Here is a 25184-nt window from a genome sequence, read left to right on the forward strand (position 1 = left end):
CATCTTCAGTCGTGCTGTTTTTGCTAAGGAAGACCATTGCCACCGATACGAGGTGCTCACTACCTGAGATTCTTTTCATTGCCACTCCTTTCCCTAATCCAAACAAACGTGATGTCGTGTCGCAGCCACTTATGGCATGGATAACTGGTAAAACCTTGCACGTGTCCATTCCCAATACACGCCTGGTTTTTTCAATGTCCCACACTTTGACCTTACTGTTTCCCTTGATATCAGACATGAAAAAGATGTTGTTGTTTAGTGGTTCAGCTGACTGCAAAAGAAGCACTAACAGGTCAGTATCTTCTCCGAGCAAGACGGTAGTTTTTGTTCTGGATGAGGCAATAGCGGTGCGTCCAATTAAAACGTCGGCGTCCGCGGCTGCATGTTTTGTTGCTATTCCATGTTCGTTAAGCTTTGAGCTGAGCATATTTAGAAAGTTTTGCTTGTTTTCGTTATTGGCTAGAAACGCATCTTTCTTGGAACGGAAGGGAGTGTTCATGTTGAATGATACTTTTGTACCTACGATGCCTTTGGTTCGTCGAAGATGGATGGCGTCCTTAGTGTCAGGTCCTGCATTATATCCATCGAAGACAACCACAGCATCCTTATAGCGGTATCCAATGTAGTCGACGTACCGTTGGCATATCCCGTCAAATGTTTGCCCAGATACCCAGTGGATACGATGCAGGAGAGACCCTCCGTCAATGACATGCCTGACATTGTCCGTCTCCAACTCAATACCTACGCAATCGCCGAGATTCCAGATGTAATCCCCAAGTGAAGACTTCTGTGACATGCGCATCAGCCACGACGAATCAAACAATGAGCTGGGATAACTGCACAGTTCGTATGTAAATAGATCGCGCTGGTCATCGTACTCGCCATTGGCAGCTGCTATGAACCTCTGAAACAGCAATTGTGGATCAACGGTTATAGAATCACCTTCAATTTTGAGTGAGGACTTCTCGTTAAGTGTGACGGCTTGTTGTTTCTTCTTGAATGAATACTCATCAGCTTTCTGGTTATCCATCGTTTTCAGAATCTTTTGTCCTAACTCTTTCGCCCTGTCTACGTTTACTGTTGTTTCCGCCGTAACTCCTGTTTCAATGTTTCTTAAACTGTTGTCCCCGATAAATGGATTCCTCTCGGACAGAAACTTTGACAGGATCTTGGCATCTTTGGAATCACGTTGTCGTCTTGCCTCGCCGTCTTCTTTGTGTTGTCCACTTGTGTTGAAGTTGACTCCTGTGAGATCCTGCATTGCGTCATTCATTTGCGCACAATCTGGCATGGACAAGATCCATTGGGCGCGCTGCATTTCTGCCATTCCCCTTCCTCTCGTAAGTCCACCGGTTGACTTTATGCTCCTCATCAACACTTGTTCTATAGCAAGATCAGATGATATACCGGACCAGTACTTGTCGCTCCGTCGTATTACGCCGTAACCAGACCGAAGAAAACCATACACTTCTGGGTTTTCTGATTCTAACTGATCCATTTGCTTGAGATAAATCCGGGCCGACTTTACGTACAAATTATGCCCTGAAGCGGCCAAATATGGAAGCATAGCTCTAACAGTTTGCAGATGAAGCAACCAGTCTCCTGTGCGCTCTGCTTTGATGAACTTCTGCAATACGCTGACCATATCATGATACATAAACCACAACTGTGCAGTCCTATGATTTGCATGCTGTTCTCTGAACTCGTCGAGCTTGGCCTGTATTTGATCCAGAACATCGTCGTTGCAGACATCTATAGCGGTAGTAGTTCCTTCTAAAAGTCCATCGAGTAAGTTTGCAGCGTGTTGTATGTCCCTGTTGTGTGATCCATGCAGGTTTTCGAGAGTAGCAGAATGTTCCGATTCCAACGGAAGTTCGTCGATAACTGCTGAAGCTGGAATTGGAACACCATGGACATGCTCAATGACAACCGAGGTAAGTGCCCGATCAACAAGAAGATGTCCTCTTACTGCTCTGGAAATCGCTTTCCCGCTAAGCATGTGAATAACTGAGTTTGCAGCATATATAGTCTCCAACAGCTCCGTTAGTCCCGAACCAGCCATCAGATGACCTATGCTTCCTGTATAACTCATTTCTGTGTGAAATCCGCCAAGTTTCAGTACCAAAGACTTCAACGGACTGCCCTGTGGTTCATTGGCGATTATAGTGGCCGATTTCCAATACAGTGGTTGATCGAACGTAATGATGGGTGTACATTTATGGGATTTGGCTTCCTTGCACACAAAGTGAAGAGTCGAATTGATACATGTCAAGTCACTTGGGTTCATATCTATGATAGGGAGAAACTGTATAGAAGACTTTCCTGGATATGTACCTTCCGTAGCCTTGTGCATCATCGCCGACCAGCTTGGACTAAGACTTCTGAGAGGCCAACTTACAGATGAGAGCAAGTCCATTTTCCATGTTGGATCTTCAATTGCCATTTCCTTTAGAATATCAAAGACGAGGGAACCAGGAAGTTTAGCATAATCAACTATATTGATTCTGGCGATATTGGCTATTTCCTGCAGGGAAGGATTCTGCCGGGGAACGATCCTCTTTCTGATGATACCAGGAGTGATCGCCGCTATGATACCCATACCATGGAAAGTTCCGTGGCCGTCGATGGTACCAACATTGTGATCGACGTTATCAGCAACATATTGGATAAATGTTCCTTCAGGGAGGGTTGTGACATTCTCCTCGACTGTAGCTGCGTTTAGCTCATATTTTTGCACCTCCGAGTAGGATACAGCAAACCCCAAGTTGTTTAGGACATCCAGAAGAAAGCGGGAACCAAAGTGGTGGTGCATCTGGACACCAAGAGCTAACTGAAGGGGAGCTATTACTGTTCTGGGACGCGCTGCCTGGACAATAGCTTGCCCGATTGCCGCAATCTTGTTGTTGGCATCTGTAAGGTTGAAAATTTCTTTCAGTAACATCTTCAAGGTTGTTGGGGGGTAATCTAAGTTTTTGTCTGATGCGGAAATGTCCTCTGGAATAGGATAATGGGTCTTTGTTGTGTCCATTGATCGTATGTCAGCTTTAATGAGCTTTGCCGCCATTTGTACTATCGAATGCTTTTCCTGATCAGGGTCCTGTTGCGGTCGTTCGTAAAAGGTTTGAAGAAGCGTGGACACATTTCTTGTAAAGGTAAGCACGTTGTTCTTGCCGTTGATGTCCGTGACGGTAATATTTGATCCAAAGTTATTTAAAACTCTGTTTTTCATGTGGGCTGTACCGAATGCATCCTCACCACAGAGTTCTTTCATGTTTTTCACCAGATCGGATATAGCAATCTGCTCCACTTCGCTGTCTTCCAGTTGTCTAATCACTTGTAGAAACGCATCTTCAGACCTTGAACTTTTTGGTCTCCCAGTATCGCATGGTACTTTTTTCTTCGGTCGGCCGGGTGTTGCTTTCCCGTCGGATTCCATGTAGACGTCATTTGGCATTTGTCTTCCCGTACGAAAATTGACGCTGCACGTTTGATGATAAACTGCATCCGCTGCGTGTAGATCTGATAATGCAGTTTCCAGTCTGTTTAAGATTTGTTTCGACCATTCATCGTTCCTTTTCTCACAAGCCATTGTCATGGATTTCTTAAATCCCGTTGTTCGTACCCGGATAACATCGTAACCCCTTTTGCGGTCATTAATTTTTGCGATTCGTCCACAAAACAGACAGTTATTTTTGAAATTGAAAGTGTGCGTCCTTGATCTTAATGTTTGTACGTTTGGTTGTGGACATTTGCTTGCTGTTATCGCTTTCGCATTGACATAGTCCCGTCGGCAGCATTGATGCAGTTTCTGACCAGGAGAAGTGATTACATTGTCTCGTTTTAGCAAACTAACTCTGTTTATGGTGTCACTGCCCTTTCCCCTAAGAAGCGTAATGGGCCTGCCATCATCTAGAGAATCCCCACATATTCCGCAGGTTTCCATTGACACCTGCAAAAAATGTAAAAACAAAAGTTGTTTTAAGAAAATTATCTTATAGTCCGGAACACAGTTAAGTTATATCATGTGTACATGGTTATGACGGTTTAATTGCTATTGGAAATTGAAAAGAAAATGACTTAAGAAAGAAATAATACTTAATAGGAAATAAGCAAATTAAAGCAAACAAAACACACTTTAGAAAATAGGTCAAAACACAAGATGTATATATACTCACCACACATGTCTTCACAAATAATCTCCGTGGTAAATCAAGGTCAAAATCATTAAAATGAAGATTCTATAACAAAATTAAATATATAAAATTAAAAATAAATTAACAAAAGATAAATATTTAGGGTAACACACGCATTTTTAAACGTCATATAACAAAAGAAAAATTGCAAAATGTGTACGCAAAATGCCATACTTTGCTATTATTGGCTGTGCTGGGCTTCCATACTTTTAATTTTTTGATAATCTGAATATTAGGATTTACATAAAAAAAATATGGCTAAAAACTCTAATCGTGTAACATAATGTACGAAAACAAACGTATTAACTACTATTTATGTCATTTAGTTAATCTACTTGGGGGTCTTGATAAGTTTTCAACGTCTGAGAAAATGTAAACAAACTGAACAAGACCGGTCTGTTTCCATCACGTAGTTTCAACAAATAACATATCAATTTATGTTGATTCATGTTGAAAACATCAACATATAATCTGTATGTGTCAAACATGTATTACAAGTCATAACAACAGTTACATATACTCACCAATATTAAAATTATCCCAGCGAGAAAATTCGTCTGCATATCGGCATTATCGTCTGCATATCGGCATTATCTCCCTTTGGTAACTCTTCAGTCTACGGCGGCCCGTACATGCCATACAATTTACGATCAAAATTGCAATATTAAATCGGCGAAATAAACAACTTCCCGATTTTTTTCGTCGTCCGATTTTTTGTGGAGGGTTAATAGATGTATATAATTTGTGATTCAAGTGGTTTTGTCTTTGTTGCAGTTAATTATAGGTTAAACCGTAGTTTGATTAGTCTAGTAGTGGGGATCTCTCGTATTACTACGACTGTAACATTCATATCCATATAATGCTGATTGAAATCCGCTAATTCTTAATTTGTAATGCGTCCTGCGTTTTAATGAAAATCTGTCTTGTCCGTTTTGTATTGTGGAAAACATTGACTAAGAATTTTTACGTTCAGACAGGTAGCTGTAGACATATAAAATACAGACAGGCAACTATAGACATATATCAGATGCAGAAAGGAACTATTGACATATTTCAGGTACAGACAGGTAACTATAGACATATAAACTACAGACAGGTAGCTATAGACATATAAAGTACATACAGGTAACTATAGACATATAAAGTACAGACAGGTAACTATAGACATATAAACTACAGACAGGTAACTATAGACATATAAAGTACAGACAAGTAACTATAGACATATAAAGTACAGACAGGTAACTATAGACATATAAAGTACAGACAGTATAAAGTAAAGTACAGACAGGTAACTATAGACATATAAAGTACAGACAGGTAACTATAGACATATAAAGTACAGAAGGTAACTATTGACATATATCAGGTACAGAAAGGAACTATTGACATACAACGTACAGACAGGTAACTATAGACATATAAAGTACAGACAGGTAACTATTGACATATATCAGATACAGAAAGGAACTATCGACATACAACGTACAGACAGGTAACTATAGACATATAAAGTACAGACAGGTAACTATAGACATATAAAGGACAGACCGGTAACTATAGACATATAAAGTACAGACAGGTAACTATAGACATATATTAGATACAGAAAGGAACTATTGACATATATCAGGTACAGACAGGTAACTATAGACATATATTAGATACAGAAAGGAACTATTGACATATATCAGGTACAGACAGGTAACTATAGACATATATTAGATACAGAAAGGAACTATTGACATATATCAGGTACAGACAGGTAACTATAGACATATAACGGACAGACCGGTAACTATAGACATATACAGTAGAGACAGGGAAATATTGACATATAAAGTACAGACATGTAACTATAGACATATAAAGTACAGGCAGGTAACTATAGACATATAAAGTACAGACAAGTAACTATAAACATATAAAGTACAGACCGGTAACTATAGACATATACAGTAGAGACAGGTAAATATAGACATATAAAGTACAGACATGTAACTATAGACATATAAAGTACAGACAGGTAACTATAGACATATAAAGTACAGACAGGTAACTATAGACATATAAAGTACAGACAGGTAACTATAGACATATAAAGTACAGACAGGTAACTATAGACATATAACGTACAGACAGGTAACTATAGACATATAAAGTACAGACAGGTAACTATAGACATATAAAGTACAGACAGGTAACTATAGACATATAAAGTACAGACAGGTAACTATAGACATATAAAGTACAGACAGGTAACTATAGACATATAAAGTACAGACAGGTAACTATAGACATATAAAGTACAGACAGGTAACTATAGACATATAAAGTACAGACAGGTAACTATAGACATATAAAGTACAGACAGGTAACTATAGACATATAAAGTACAGACAGGTAACTATAGACATATAAAGTACAGACAGGTAACTATAGACATATAAAGTACAGACAGGTAACTATAGACATATCAAGTACAGACAGGTAACTATAGACATATAAAGTACAGACAGGTAACTATAGACATATACAGTACAGACAGGTAACTATGTATATATAAAGTACAGACAGGTAACTATAGACATATATTAGATACAGAAAGGAACTATTGACATATATCAGGTACAGACAGGTAACTATAGACATATAAAGTACAGACAGGTAACTAAAGACATATATCAGATACAGACAGGTAACTATTGACATATATACGGTACAGACAGGTAAATATCGTCATATATTCGGTACAGACAGGTACATGTAACTATAGACATACATAAGGTACAGATACCTTACTTTAGACATGTATAAGGTAAAGACACTTAATTATAGACATATCTCAGATACAGACAGGTTATTATTATTCTATTATGGCCCTTTCCCGAGGGAACTGTTCTCTTATAGTGTTGTCTTGGGAGGTATAGTGCCCGAGCCGTTAGGCGAGGGCACTATACATCCCCAGACAACACTATAAGAGAACTGTTCCCGAGGGAAAGGGTCATAATAGATTTAGTACATCACATGACTGTCATTTGACAATAATAAGACAAACATGAGGAACTTCATTGATAACCTATGTAATAATTAACAACAGCTGGACATTTGAACATGGGTTGTTGGTACAATTACTAAAACTGAAAGAAGTAAGGTGCACAAACAATGGAATGTCGAAATCTCTGCCACATGATGGTTCTGTAAAGAAGTAAGGTGCACAAACAATGGAATGTCGAAATCTCTGCCACATGATGGTTCTGTAAAGAAGTAAGGTGCACAAACAATGGAATGTCGAAATCTCTGCCACATGATGGTTCTGTAAAGAAGTAAGGTGCACAAACAATGGAATGTCGAAATCTCTGCCACATGATGGTTCTGTAAAGAAGTAAGGTGCACAAACAATGGAATGTCGAAATCTCTGCCACATGATGGTTCTGTAAAGAAGTAAGGTGCACAAACAATGGAATGTCGAAATCTCTGCCACATGATGGTTCTGTAAAGAAGTAAGGTGCACAAACAATGGAATGTCGAAATCTCTGCCACATGATGGTTCTGTAAAGAAGTAAGGTGCACAAACAATGGAATGTCGAAATCTCTGCCACATGATGGTTCTGTAAAGAAGTAAGGTGCACAAACAATGGAATGTCGAAATCTCTGCCACATGATGGTTCTGTAAAGGCCGCCGCAAACCTTGCCTGATGGCAATAAGAGAAGTTTTTGAGTCGATCTCTCCTTTTTTGTTGCGAACACATTTATATTGGCATAGAAATCTGCCAAAACACCGTTCAATTTACTGGATTGAATCACCGCTAGGTCACATACGGTTCCTCTGTCCAGTGGGAAGTCTTTAAGGACTGCGACGTCAAATTGTGTCGCCTGTATTGTCTTTATGCATTGCTGAGCCTCTGCGAAGCAATCGGCATTCTTGTTCCCGAAATTCGAAGCCATTTTGGCAAACGACAACAATGAAGTGAAAGTAGAATATTAAAACGAAATTTGTCTGTCGTCTCCATTTGAGGGTTACACCCAAGCCTACTGTATGTCGTGGGAAGTGCTGATCACAGATCGTCGTATTAGCCAAGATTGTCAAAGATAACTCAACGCCTCAAATCAAGTGCAATACATATATTCTGATAATATCATAAGATTATTTATTACAGAGGTACAATATGGTATTTTAACTCTCACTCTGTCTACTCTAGTTACAATAAATGATTACAACCAAGAGGATGTCCCAGTATTTGTATTAATTGTCTAAATGATAGCGTCTAAAAGTATCAAAGTACACTGGCCGAATAGAGTATTATTGTATTGCAATGATTAAAAATAGTTTTTATGATAAATATTCAAATAACAATAACACTAAATTATGGCAACTCTGTGCCGAAAGTATTATCTAATAATACCCTCTCTAATGCAGACTAATCTAACACTCACACATTAAATAATCACTTAAATAACTGTCACAGTGAAATCTATAGAAAGTTTCTCATATAATACCTTCTCTAGTACATAAAAACATTAAACTCTGAGATTCTTTAATGTAATTATTTATGTTATGGAAATTGATGAAAGATTACAAACCAAATATCTTGTAATAAATATAAGAGAACATTAGACTTTTATAATTAAGAACAATAATTGTTACAATAACTTGATAATTATGGAAATTGATCAAAGCATCAATTTCTCTATTACAAGATTCCAACCAAAGATCTTGTGTTAAAAGTAAGAGCACAATAGACTCTTATATATATAGTAAATTACTATAATTACTAACAATGAATTGAATAGATTTTAACACTAAAAGTTATGGAAATTGATGAAAGCATCAATTTCTCTATTACAAGATTCCAACTAAAGATCTTGTAATAAATGTAAGAGTACAGTATACTCTTAGTTGAACACTAATGACTAACCTTATACGTTATGCTTATAAGAACAAGGGAGATAACTCCTGATGTCACTAGTTAGAAAGGCGCAAGAATATAATCTGATGCCGGGATGAATGAGCTACTGTGCAGAAGTTTGCACCGCTTTTTATACAATTTAGTGCTTCCCCATTTCCAAATAAGGAATTGTGGAGGCAAGATGGCGGCGTTACTAAGTAAAACAACCGATTTACTTACACAGATGTGTTCCGTCGCCGGAACGACAACATAGTGCCGAGAAGGAAAAATGTACAAATAATTGACCAACATGTCATCGTAACTACTAAATATTGCAGATTTGCTAAATAATGTCGCATTCACTTGTCAGAATAATCAAAACTCGTTTCTAGGCCGTATTTAAGAAATACAAAGAGACCGGCCGAAACGTCAATGTCAACAGTACAAACCATGGAAGCAGCACGATTGAGCAGAGTGAAAATGTATCTAAAGCAGCTGTAAAAAAGTTGTGAGTACTCACTTAATGTATTACTTAAGAAAACTAGAGGTGTAATATACCAATTGGATTATAAATTATGAAACACAATGAGCTAGAACACTTACATCAATGATTTAGTGAATTCAAATCTGCCCGCTCCGCTACGACGTGAAAACAAGAGGGCGGCAATCACGGATAGTGATGCACTGCATTGAAACTATGAAAATTCACATAAAATCAGGAATATGGTTAAATGACTAATTGATGGCATATAATTAAAGAATAATGTCTTATTTAACAATCTGTACTGCTCCCGGACGATGATTCACACAAAGTTCGCTTAAATTAATCTCTCAATCCATAGGGGGTTCGGATGTAAACAAACAACAGTTGATCGAACGACACGCTCTCAGTACAAGCACACTCGACATTGCACATTCATTACAATATATACAGCGCCCCCTAGGAGAAGGGGCGCAACTCTTAACGTCACGCTAATTTTCCATCAGTCTCAACAGTCCAAAAAAAAGGTATAGTGCCCGTCTCCAGGTATAGTTTCCGTCGTCAAGGGCGGATGCTAACTATAACAAGTAGAACAAGGGTAGTTATCCAATAGCTATCCTAGAAATTATCATGTCATGTACTAAATACATATATAGGATACAGACACCTAACTATAGACATATATATATGATACAGACACATAACTATAGACATATATATGATACAGACACCTAACTAAAGACATATATCAGATACAGACACCTAACTATAGACATGTATATGATACAGACACCTAACTATAGACATATATATGATACAGACACCTAACTATAAACATGTATATGATACAGACACCTAACTATAGACATATATATGATACAGACACCTAACTAAAGACATATATCAGATACAGACACCTAACTGTAGACATATATATGATACAGACACCTAACTAAAGACATATATCAGATACAGACACCTAACTAAAGACATATATCAGATACAGACACCTAACTATAGACATATATATGATAAAAACACCTAACTAAAGACATATATCAGATTCAGACACCTAACTATAGACATATATGATACCGACACCTAACTATAGACATATATATGATACAGACACCCAACTATAGACATATATATGATACAGACACCTAACTAAAGACATGTATATAGTACAGACAGATTACTATAGACATGTATCAGAAACAGACACCTAACTAAAGACATGTATATAGTACAGACACCTAACTATAGACACATATATGATACAGACACCCAACTATAGACATATATATGATACAGTCACCTAACTATAGACATATATCAGATACAGACCCCTAACTATAGACATGTATCAGATACAGACACCTAACTATAGTCATTTATTAGATACAGACACCTAACTATATACATATATATGATACAGACCCCCAACTATAGACATATATATGATGCAGACACCTAACTATAGACTAATATATGAGACAGACACCTAACTATAGACTAATATATGAGACAGACACCTAACTATAGACTAATATATGAGACAGACACCTAACTATAGATATATATATGATACAGACACCTAACAATAGACATATATATGATACAGAAACCTAACTAAAGACATATATCAGATTCAGACACCTAACTATAGACATTTATTAGATACAGACACCTAACTATAGCCATATATATGATACAGACACTTAACTATAGACATATATATGATACAGACACCTAACTATAGACATATATATGATACAGACACCTAACTAAAGACTAATATATGATACAGACACCTAACTATAGACATATATATGATACAGACACCTAACTATAGACATGTATAAGATACAGACACCTAACTATAGACATGTATATGATACAGACACCTAACTATAGACATATATATGATACAGACACCTAACTATAGACATATATATGATACAGACACCTAACTATAGACATATATATGATACAGACACCTAACTATAGACATATATATGATACAGACACCTAACTATAGACATATATATGATACAGACACCTAACTATAGACATATATATGATACAGACACCTAACTATAGACATATATATGATACAGACACCTAACTATAGACATATATATGATACAGACACCTAACTATAGACATATATATGATACAGACACCTAACTATAGACATATATATGATACAGACACCTAACTATAGACATATATATGATACAGACACCTAACTATAGACATATATATGATACAGACACCTAACTATAGACATATATATGATACAGACACCTAACTATAGACATATATATGATACAGACACCTAACTATAGACATATATATGATACAGACACCTAACTATAGACATATATATGATACAGACACCTAACTATAGACATATATATGATACAGACACCTAACTATAGACATATATATGATACAGACACCTAACTATAGACATATATATGATACAGACACCTAACTATAGACATATATATGATACAGACACCTAACTATAGACATATATATGATACAGACACCTAACTATAGACATATATATGATACAGACACTTAACTATAGACATATATATGATACAGACACCTAACTATAGACATATATAAGATACAGACACCTAACTATAGACATATATCAGATACAGACACCTAACTATAGACATATATATGATACAGACACCTAACTATAGACATGTATATGATACAGACACCTAACTATCGACACATATATGATACAGACACCTAATTATAGACATGTATAAGGTACAGACAGGTAAATATATACATGTATCAGATACAGACACCTAACTATAAACATGTATATGATACAGACAGATAACTATGGACATATATCAGATACAGACAGGTAAATATATACATGTATCAGATACAGACACCTAACTATAGACATGTATAAAGTACAGACACAGATAACTATAGACATATATAAGGTACAGACAGATAGTTATATATATGTATAAGGTACAGACAGATAACTATATACATGTATTAGGTAGACAGGTAACTATAGACATGTATAAGGTATAGACAGGCAACTATATACACGTAACAGGTACAGACAGATTACTATATACATGTATAAGGTACAGATAGGTAAATATAGACATGGATTACGTACAGACAGGTAACTATAGACATGTTTAGGTACAGACAGATAATTGTATACATGTAAAAGGTAACGACAGGTAAATATATACATGTATAAGGTACAGACAGCTAGCTATAGACATGTTAAGGGTACAGAGAGATAACTATATACATGTATAAGGTACAGACAGGTAAATATATACATGTATAAGGTACAGACAGATAACTGTATACATGTAAAAGATAAAGACAGGTAACTATAGACATGTTTAGGGTACAGACAGATAACTATAGACATGTTTAGGGTACAGACAGGTAAATATATACATGTATAAGGTACAGACAGGTAAATATATACATGTGTAAGGTACAGACAGGTAACTATATACATGGTTAATGTACAGACAGGTAACTATATACATGGTTTATTTGTTGCAAGACTTGTATAAGGTACAGATAGGTTGCTATATACATATTCTTGTAGAAGGTACAGGCAAGTATATGAATATCAAGGAAGCGTAAAGACTGGTAAGTATTGATCGGCATCAGAAGCTTATCATATACACGAAAAATGTTTATACAGGCTACTATAGTCATGTACAGACGAGTATTTACAGACAAGTATAAGATACATATTAGGTGTAAATATATGGTCACGTTAGGTCAAAAAAAATACTCTAATACATGTAAATTTATATAGGCCTAATTAGGGTATCACGCCATGCTTTAATGGGTTATTTCATTAGATTCCTCAAAACTAAGAAAGGCTACATCGCAAATAGATTTGTGATTACCACCAACATGTATATACGTTTATAAACATAGATTAAGTAGCATTATGTCAATGCATTGCAAGGTTATCGTTTTTAGCGTTATAATAAACATTTGCATTTATATTTCAATAATTATATAAATTGCGAATCCACGAGAATATTGTTATGCAGTAACTGTAGTTAATTATGTTTGGAAAAAAGCTTTGAAAACCTATATGCATGCGTTATATATACACATTGGTAATTATCATTCGGTGAACTGTGTATATTTTCTTGAACACGTAATACAGTGGTTCCATGAATCGATTCTCAAATAAACAGAAATCTAAATGACGTCGATGCCTTGATGATAATTACCAAGAACTCTATGTACATGAATAAGTAGAATAGGCAGTCGTGTGTATTTCTCTTCTACTAAGAGTTGTCGTTTGGTTAAGGTACTTGGTAATGTAGACACTTACCGGGACAATAACCAATCAGGATGATAAAAAGAAATATCGCAAAGTTATTTAAAAGACCAACTGGAAATTTCCGATAGACTGATAACCGAAAGAGGGAAAATCTCAACAAAAATGAAACAAATTAATGAAAGAACACTTCATTATAAACGTTTATCAAGTACAGACAGGCAATAACAGTCACGTGTATGGTACCTATTGATAACTAAAGCCATGACGATAAAAACAAAAGCTGCAGCACCCTCTGTACATTTGTGAAAAATCAGTTAATATCAGTCATAATCTAATGTTCAAAAATGGTCTGTCCCGCTAAACAAATTACTATGTGTTTCATCTTTGATTGTTCATCAACATCCTTATCTATAACTAACGTCTTGACTAATGCAACATATTTCCAAGTGAAAAGATTAATCACATACAAAACATGACGAAAACAAATCTACATCTAAAATACTTCAATAGTCAACTTTACTGTCTATTTTCGGTGCTAAATTGGCGTTTATGCTTATCTCGATATTTTTGTATCCTTTTTCCTTTGTTGTACATTTATTCAATTTTTTCCCTGGTATGATCTTTCCAAATTGCCAAGCAATGTTTAAACAATATTGTGTGAAGTTGACGTAATATTATATGCGAATGTAATGCCAATATATAATCATTAGTTGCCTTATATGGTTAGTGGTATGTCCACTATTCTGATTGGATAATGATCTTGGAAACCAGGAAGTTTTAAACATATATATATAGATATATGCTGGCAGTGTTTGCTATAAAAAAGGGTGTTCAACGACAAAATACAACAGTCTAAAGATGGAACGGAATAACATAAGAATGCTCTGCCTTCTAGCTGCATTGATGTTCGTGTTAATCACGGGTACGTACCACTGCTTATTCATCTCTGTTTAATCGATCAAGTGCTTAACAGAAACATTTTTTTACTAAAACTTTATCTATTTTGTGACATTATCTTTGTATATTTACTTGTAGCATTTCCAAATTCAAAATTGTTTTTTTCCTTTGTGCTATGTGTTGTCGAAAGTCCAGAAAAACCTTCAATTACGTTATCTGCAAGTAACCTATGTTATTTCGAAGATTGAAGTTCTGAACAACTTGGATTATGTACATGAAAGGTTTAAATTATATGCGTTTCTTCTCCTTTTCTCTGCTATAGTCATATCCGTAGTTGCTGTTTGTTGTAATAATGCATTGTTCAATCATTAAAGTAGGTCGCGACAGGAAACAGTCGTTCAAGCAAAACTATAATAAATATATGTTGATTTGCAAGAAAAACTGAAGTGTGCTGGTGTTTGAATTGTATAAAAAATAGACATAAAATTAAAAAAAAAAAAGACACATAAATATCTATGTCGCTGGCTTACAATATTATCTGGCCTACAATACAGGAGTCCTGGCTAAGCCGTAGGGATCCAGGGCGTTTGCTACTGGCTATATAACCTAAAAATATATTATTTGAAACACAACAGAAATGTACAGCTTCCCATTTTTGATCTCGAGGCTGATTTAAAGTACATGTATGCCAAGATTAAAAAAGAAATCTGCCTTGCTTAGTTCGGCGATGAACATAGTATAACCCTCACCTCCTGAATGAAATAGATTAATCTGTAGTATCAAATGATAACAGAGTGTCACAGAAAAAAAAGGATAAACGTTATCAAAAACAATTAGGCATGCTGGATATATAAGCATAGACTTATGATACCCCAGCGAACAGACAGTGCTTTATTAAACACTTTCCGAACAGGAGGAACGCCACCAGATACCCTTCAAAACTCACCTCTATTCTGCGCATCCCTCCTCGGCAGAAAGATGACAACCCAGACTCCCCACCTCCATTCCCCTTCCCTACTCTTCCCTACCCTACCTTCACCCCTTCCCCTATTCCTATCTTTAAAAAAACTTTTGGCATTTTTCGTAGCAAACAAAACCGTCTTATATCAAGAATCAGTTCCAAACGTAACGATAGTGGAAAATGTGCTGTGAATCATTTCAGTTTGGCATGCACTTTTTGCAAACTTCTATACCACAATTGAGAAGACGTTATTACAATATTGACAATAATTACCTAAGGATTATCGTATTCGTGGAATATTTTCATTTACGAACAAATAATTAGTCTCTCGCAAAATAAAAGTGATGTACAGTATAATCGATATGTCAATTGTCAAAAAAAGTACTTACTTGCACTGTACATAACATTCAAAATAAAGTCAAACAGTAATTAAAACTAATTTTGAGTCTATACAAGTGATATCGTGAATGTGGATCTTTGTCAATATCAATTTCATAGGAATTGATAATATAAATAAGATACTATAAAAGGCACCTGCTTTTAAACGTGGGGTATAGATATTGTTAGTTGTCTGACGTGCATGCATTATATTAAAATTCATGTATTAAAAGCTCATTTTATTGTATTCCGGTTGTACAGACGTTGAGGGTGGTCAATCGAACAATGGCCCTCCCAAAGGCCACCACAACGGGGGAGCCTCATTGGGAAGTTTGTAAGTAAGACTCTTCTAATTTAGAACAATCGATTAATTTTTCGCTCACATACTGGTGTTCATGGCCGAAAAGTCTCGGTACGACATATGGCAGAGATGATAGAGTATGTGCACATTTAAAGTACTATAGCAATCGGTAGATACGTACGTGATAATCTGACGTAAATATATTTGTTATTGGTATACTAAATGTGTGGTATCAACGTTACGCTTATAGCAATTGGTGTTAAAATGCCTTCGACACGAATTTTAGTTGCGTTATACTTTCTTTTACTTAAAATTGTGTAATAAATTGTCGATTAGTGGATTTGAGAGATTTGTCAGAAATCAGAAAATATTTTTTTTTCAGAATTTCTGATTTAATCGACATAACAGCTCGTGATGGTGATGACATCTTATGTGTAGATATTGGTTGCATTGTAGATTGTCGCACTTTTTTAATTTACATTATTTTAGGAAACAGATGATATTGAGTTTTTGTGGTACAGCAAATCACATATTTCTTGCGCGAAAAGTGGCGGTCTTAAATGATTTTATTTTATGAATACATACTTAAACGATGGATAATTTCGATTAATTAAGTAGGGTACAATATATTTCGTAAATATTGATGCCTCAAATCTACAAACTAATTATAATATGTTCTTCTGATACAAACAGACACACCTTATTGTTTATAATGCAACGCATTGTATACGATAAGCATCGTTCTCACTGTAAATAAAACTGACAAATAGAAAACATATATAACTACACTTAATACCACATTTCGTTCTCTTTGAGTTGTGTGAATATTAAATAACTTTTGATGTTACAATTAAATAGGAATTAACACCCCATTATCTTATGGGTTGCTGCTTTTCTTGACACATTAAAAAACGTCTTTAATAAATGCCGGATTAAAATATAAATCACATGTTACTGTACTTTTCATTAAATATCTACATGTATATAAATGCGTGTACTAAACGTATTATAGGAATATATATCGGCTTTGCCAGTTATTTCATTATTTTGACCAGCATATGTACAATATTACTTGCTGAATTGAAATATACAATATAATAATTACTTTAATTTGCTTATTGTAGACACTTCGGGAGTGTATTCGGGATTGCGATCGGCATTGGAATTTTCATGCGGTATTTTCCGCTTGGAGATAAAATACATCACACCTAAAGATGTCGAGAGGTAAATAGATAAACTCTGTCGAAACTTTGACACACGCCTTGATGATGTTATGCATAGATTATTGTGCGAGTGAGAAATAGGTCCACTGCATTTTCTCTTTCTGTAATCATACTTCAAATCGTAAAAAAAATTGAATTAAAATACATTTACCTACGAGGAACAGAACTCACCGGTGATATGTGCTCTTAAAATGTGTATATTCTGTGTCTCTAGCGTAACTTTCAAATGAAAACCTTAATTTTTTACTATTCTGGTATAATGAAATTCGGAGCCCATTCATGAAAAACATCCTCGTCATCATCCGAAGTATAAATTTATAACGTATATTTACAAGATTTTTAACGGTTCATACGCATATATTCACTCAATATACGTAAACCTAGTGGATTGATAATTTAATGTTTTACCTTAAATCATTGCCGTGGTATCTGTGCAATAACGGGACAGTCAGTCAGTTTGTAATTTGTGTACAAATAGCTCAACTTTTCATAAATAACTGTTGCAAACTTCTCGGAGAGCAACAGGAAAAGTCCGCCCCTTGGAGTTCAAGTTAAGTGATAGTACCTCCGGTTAACGAGTAAAATGATTATAGTTATAAAAAATGTGTAACCAATGAATATTAAATACATGTACGTCATTTTTTCACTTTCAGATACAACACATCATTACAGAGCTCAGAAGATATTCATCGTCTCCCGAATATCAGACTTGTTTGTTTACCATAAAACATACAGAAACGCAGGTCGTTTCTAAACTGACACTAATGCATATGCATTTTCCCAACTTTTTTGGTGTGTTTGTGATTTGGCAAAATATAACTTCTAGTTGATGTCTTTGATAGACTTTATATATAATTTGCTACTGAATATAATGAATTTAATTTAATAATAAGAGGTTGCACCTAATGTTAAATCAACCTGTGTATATTCCGTCTTTTCGTATTGGAGAGTTATCCGCTCTTGTGAGCAGGTATTGATTGTTACATCATTAGTTTGTGTGAGAAAATTCCGTCGTTTTCTATAAAAAAAAATGATGACGTTACTCTCACAAACAAATGACGTAACAATCAATAACGCTATCAAGAGCAGATAACTCTGCAATACGAAAAGACGGAATACTTTACAAGATATTATAGACAATAGCTATTTCCAGGTTCCAAAGCGGAAATATTTAATACTTAGAATGCTGCATTAATTTATATTTAGAAATAATGTCACTTCATTGAGGCTTAAAAAAGCTGATATCGAAACCAAATGAAGCTCTCTCTTCATTATACATTATAGATTGATTATTTATCGAAAATGTCAGGCACGATGAAGTACAATTTCAAAACAATATTTACACAATTTGATTGCAATTATGATATAATATACATGGGAAGGTAGAAAACCCTATACCGATTTAAGACTGACGTTTCCTTAAAACTATACGTAATAGCATAGCATCACATAGACAAAAGTGATATTGGTTAGGAGATATCCTTAACAGAAGTGTAACAAAATGTCTCTCATTTGACGGAAAGGCTAATCACCATATTGTTTCACGACGACGTAAGCATTATGAGTTTTAATGGATTTATCTCTGAAAACAATTTGTGAAAATTTGATATAAATCAATTGCATTGGATATAATTACAGTTTAATCGAAGGGTTATGTAAATATGGAAAGGAAAAAGAATCGAATAATTAACAATTAATTGAAGGAAGTACTTTATCATATTGATACAGCGTTATAACGCCGTTACAAAGATTACAGAAAAGGTCAGGTATTGATACACTTTAGACTAAAGTTATTTATGTTGCCATTGGGACAGACAGAAAACGAGAAAAAAGAACAATCAAACGGCGACTTTGAATAATTATGTTGTTTTCAAATATTGTTTTGTTATACGGAGAAGGAGTATTTGAGAATTTAAGGTCTACAACATATATTCCTAGAAAAATTCATCTAAAAAAATACCTTTTCTGCCGAACAATTGATAAGTTCATGACACAGCAATACTCAACAGACTGCGATGTATTATAGTTTTATTATATATTCACTCATTTGAACCAAGGTGTTTGCGTTGGTCTTTCTGCATTAATCTGCATTCACAATTGACTTTAGTCAGTTAAGATCAAGGGCCCTGTTGGCCTACAACTGGATAAAATACATTATCAAAAATTTGATAATATAAAACAACTGAATGGGTTTTGGATACATGAATGCAACTTTAAACATTTTTGAAAACAAACACATCTTAAATTTCAAAAGGATCTTTTTGCGGTTTTAAATGTCACAAGGTGATATGCAATACTCATTTAAAATGACTGATACAAATTACAAAACCCATCGGGAACCGTAACAAATATTTGCAAAGAAAACAGTAATGTTGGGTCTTATGTCACTTTTAGTACGCATCGGAAACAAAAGTGTACCTTTTATAACTTTTCCTGTTAAAAGGCAATTTAAAATATGTTTCTGTATGTTATCAAACTAATGGTACCATACTATCAGGTAAACTTTACGCTTATATATCTTTTTAAACGGTGATGATTAATTATTTTTCTGTACTGTAGCATGAATGCTGTCATTATATTTTATATTAAACGACATTGTATAACTTGTGTCGCCAGCTTTATAGATGTGTTTCATAAATAAAGAGTAATACGATGAAGCATAACCAAACGTTTTATATCTTCTTTCATTTACTGTTTGAATGAAGCGCAGTTCAGGACGCTTCAAAACACGCATGTTAACATGATTGACGTCCCAACTCAGTCTTTGTATCGCTCCTATTCTTTAAGTACAACATTTCATTATTGTATTGGCCAGTTATACGCATGTTAGTGTGTAACAATATGGCACATATACACAAAGACAAATACAGATATCAGCTTCCATCTGTTAATTTGCATGACCATGCATCGCCTGTCAAAGTACAATATGTTGCGACAAACGTAAACTATATCGATAATATTTCGACGCATTGAATACGCTGTATGTATGGTGTTCCGTTTAGATAATCGCTACATATTTAAGCTCACTTGTCGACAAAATAAAACCTACAGAAGAAACCATGTTTTGCTTCGCACACCTCTATAAGTGCAAATATATTATAACATCGGAAATCATGGATTCTTTCAATAGAACAAAGCATATTTAAGGGCATCAGGGGAAGAGTAAAGACAATAAAATGTTTTCATTAGTTTTTACAGAATGAACCCTGAAGGTTCTAAACATAAAGGAGGCCGGAAAATGGCATGATAGTTCGAATTATCTGGCGCTTTATAAGATAATGACAATAGGATCAGCCTAATAACTGAGGTCATAAAAAGTATTTGCAGTTGTGTTAAATTTATTCATCACCATCATCCGATAGTAATGTCAATATATAGTCAGATCTACTCAAAACAAACGAAGATAACTATTTTTGTTAAAGATGTTAGATTTACTAAATAACCCATAAAGATGAGATTGTTGATGTCAGCTAACGATGATTAAGTTGAGAGTTTACTGAATCAACTATTGCTATATAAACTGCAATCAAAATTTCCTTGTCTATGGTACATAAGTGTAAAAATAATATTCCTCCTGAATTAGGTAAAAATACAACTCATAATAGTGTGAAAATGTATATTTCAAATATGCTAGCTCTGGACATCTTCTACGTAATTGGGACGGAGAGAAAACAATTGTTATCTGAAATTCAACGCTGTATGTGCGATTAAACAATGTATAGATGCCACACCTACAGATTCGTGACAAGCTTACAATTACGCATTATATTGATGTTTTTCACTGCTTAGCAAAATGTTATTTAGCCACCCTGGAGATATAACACAATAAAACGAAGTGTCCTCTAAATAAATCCGTTTTTTACGCCAATGAAAATGCTAGCGCATTATGATTTGTTTGTTTGAAAAGCTGTGTCATTCAAATAGATCATAAATACCATACAAAAACAGTTCAATACTTATATTTACGTTTTCTCTGCCTCTTATGTTCTTTTTTAACTTATAATTTATATTTAAAATTAAAAATGCCCGCCTTATCGACAGTCCACACAATTTCGTTCAATAGTTTGAACAGCGTATTGTCGCGTGCTGATTGGCAAACAAAGTATTCCTTTGAAATTTTAGCAAACGCTTCAATTTTATTCCACAATTCAGTATCAATACAATTGCGTATGATATGTATATAGGGTGTTTTAAGTTTATCAATAGAACTCTGAGCTGAAAGTTGGATTTGAAATTGTTTCGATTTTTCCCCGGAACAAATTTCGCGCATGGACAAATACAGTGAACACCGTAAATCCGACCTTGCCCTCCACGAGGGAGTTATTTTTGGAAGTTAATTCGAAGAATCCAGCCAACCAACTTATTTGTTGATTGTATGGGAACATGCCAACAGTCGGTAGATTATATAACAGCCTCGTTATTTTACATGTCGTCAGAAACTGAGGAACCGTGGATGCGAGACGCGTGAAACTGATAGCGTTTGAAGTGAGTGATCTTGCGACGGAGCACAGGTTCGTTACAAATGTCTGAAATGGTTATGTGTGCTGTGACTCATATCGGTAGGTCTGTAACATATATGTCCGTAGGTCTATAGAATATGTGTATTTCAGACATTTGTAACGAACCCCTGTTGATCAGTGCAGTGTAACAGACGATATTTCTGATAAACTGCATGAGCGTTAAAATTGTTTCCATTGCCGGTATTGGTGATTTCAACCGATGTGCATTTTGTACGATATTGCAGACCTTGGTCTTGTTGTCGTTCTAATAAAAGTGGTTTTTTATTTTATTTTTTATTTTCCACATAAACTTACAATGACATTGTCAAATCTCACAATGCCCAGCGATATTTCATCAGCCGTCATATTTATTTATATTGGATATTGTAGTTCCGGTCAGTGTTGTATTAATACGCTAAGGATTGTGTCTCGTGATGCATGGTAATTAAAGATTAATTTTGTGCAGGGTTCAGAGACCAACTACTGGATCAGGGGCAAAGTTGTCAAATAAACACTAGAATAACGAATTAAGAAACACGAAAAAACACCTACTTGTATTTCTGAAATACGTCAGTAATCACCATATATAGTGAGCATTTAAATATCGGTAACAACTTAAAATCTCCTAAGAGCAAGTCTTTAACACTATTCCATTGCCATTTAATATATCTTTATATGCGTATTCGTTGTAATCTACATATAGCAATTGGTTTGAAGTATCGGATATCAAATCAACAGCAATCTAACTAAAAAATCTTCTAATGACGTCAATGCTTTAAATGTTCTAAATATAGCTTTAGTAACGGTTTTGGTATTATCAACATTATCAAACTTGTCAAAGTCACCAACAGTACACGTAATGATATATACCCAACCATATCACCTTGCTGCTCACGTCACGCATGAATAACTTACATTAAGGATAATAACAACACATCACAATGACCTACACCATTCATACCATTTAAACCACGTAATATATTTTAAGTATCAGCTGTGATATATTTTAAATATCAACTGGTAACTCAAAATAGACGGAGAGTTGTACAGGCATAGAAACACTGTCGATGAAATACATTGAGCTAACCCGAAAGAGAGTTCTTCATATATCATTGAACTGCGGTCTCCTTATCATGTATAACAATTGTCTCCTCATTAACATGTGCATACAAAATGCACAGAAGCAAAAGCTCATATTAAGTATGGCTTTGAGTATAAAAAAGTAATCAAACCTACAGTAATAACAATAAAAGATTACGATGTTACCAGCACAATGTCATAAAAATTAATTCCGATTGAATGTTTTAAATATTGTAGATTTTACTGAAATTTTCTAGAAAGGCTTAGCATTTCTTCAAACCTTTTCATTAAATGGATGATTCACTCAGGAAAGCCGGAGTTCCCGAAGAAAAGCCACCGACCTGCGACCAGTACTTGGCGATTTTCAAATAACATCATCAGGGCGACAATAAAACAATATTACAGCACAGGAATTCTAGAGATGAAGGTTGATACATATTATGGGCGAGCGTTATGGTCGCAATCATTAGGAAATATATATGCTGTTTCTGAGTGTGATATGGAGGCCGATGATTTCAGCTAAGCTCATTGGAGTGCCTGACTGTTTCTTTGTATGATAAAATGGCCGATGATTTTACTTTTGCTCATTGGAGTGCCTGACTGTTTCTTTGTGTGATATGAAGGCCGATGATCTCACTAATGCTCATTGGAGTGTCTGATTGTTTCGTTGTGTGATATAAAGGCCGATGATTTTACTTTTGCTCATTAGAGTGCCTGATTGTTTCTTTGTGTCATATGAAGGCCGATAATTTCACTTATGCTCATTGGAGTGCCTGATTGCTTCTTTGTATGATATAAAGGCCGATGATTTCACTTATACTCACTAGAGTGCCTGATTGTTTCGTTGTGTGATATATAGGCCGATGATTTTTCTTTTGCTCATTAGAGTGCCTGACTGTTTCGTTGTGTGATATAAAGGCCGATGATTTCACTTATACTCACTAGAGTGCCTGATTGTTTCGTTGTGTGATATATAGGCCGATGATTTTTCTTTTGCTCATTAGAGTGCCTGACTGTTTCGTTGTGTGATATAAAGGCCGATGATTTCACTAATTCTCATTGGAGTGCCTGATTGTTTCGTTGTGAGATATAAAGGCCGATGATTTCACTAATGCTCATTGGAGTGCCAGATTGTTTCGTTGTGTGATATAAAGGCCGATGATTTTGCTTTTGCTCATTGGAGTGCCTGACTGTTTCGTTGTGTGATATGAAGGCCGATGATTTTACTAATGCTCATTGGAGTGCCTGATTGTTTCGTTGTGAGATATAAAGGCCGATGATTTCACTAATGCTCATTGGAGTGCCTGATTGTTTCGTTGTGTGATATATAGGCCGATGATTTTACTTTTGCTCATTAGAGTGCCTGATTGTTTCTTTGTGTCATATGAAGGCCGATGATTTCCCTTATGCTCATTGGAGTGCCTGATTGTTTCGTCGTGTGATATAAAGGCCGATGATTTCACTTATACTCAATGGAGTGCCTGACTTGTTTCTTTGTGTCATAGGAAGGCCGATGATTTCACTTATGCTCATTGGAGTGCCTGATTGTTTCGTTGTGTGATATAAAGGCCGATGATTTCACTTATACTCAATGGAGTGCCTGACTTGTTTCTTTGTGTCATATGAAGGCCGATGATTTCACTTATGCTCATTGGAGTGCCTGATTGTTTCTTTGTATGATATAAAGGCCGATGATTTCACTTATACTCATTAGAGTGCCTGATTGTTTCGTTGTGTGATATAAAGGCCGATGATTTTACTTTTGCTCATTAGAGTGCCTGATTGTTTCTTTGTGTCATATGAAGGCCGAATTCACTTATGCTCATTGGAGTGCCTGATTGTTTCTTTGTATGATATGAAGGCCGATGATTTCACTTATACTCATTAGAGTGCCTGACTGTTTCTTTGTGTCATATGAAGGCCGATGATTTCACTTATGCTCATTGGAGTGCCTTATT

At 35.2% G+C, this 25184-nt stretch overlaps 1 long non-coding RNA gene across 1 annotated transcript; it reads left to right on the forward strand.

The window, feature by feature from the left end:
- Window positions 1-14712: 14712 nt before the first annotated feature.
- LOC110442593 lies at window positions 14713-18637 on the forward strand. Its single transcript, XR_002462030.1, has 4 exons — window positions 14713-14809; window positions 16385-16457; window positions 17549-17648; window positions 18301-18637. It is a non-coding gene; the product is annotated as an uncharacterized LOC110442593 (long non-coding RNA).
- Window positions 18638-25184: the final 6547 nt, after the last annotated feature.

This window comes from Mizuhopecten yessoensis, unplaced genomic scaffold, assembly GCF_002113885.1.
Source record: "Mizuhopecten yessoensis strain PY_sf001 unplaced genomic scaffold, ASM211388v2 scaffold716283, whole genome shotgun sequence".
Lineage (NCBI taxonomy): Eukaryota > Metazoa > Mollusca > Bivalvia > Pectinida > Pectinidae > Mizuhopecten > Mizuhopecten yessoensis.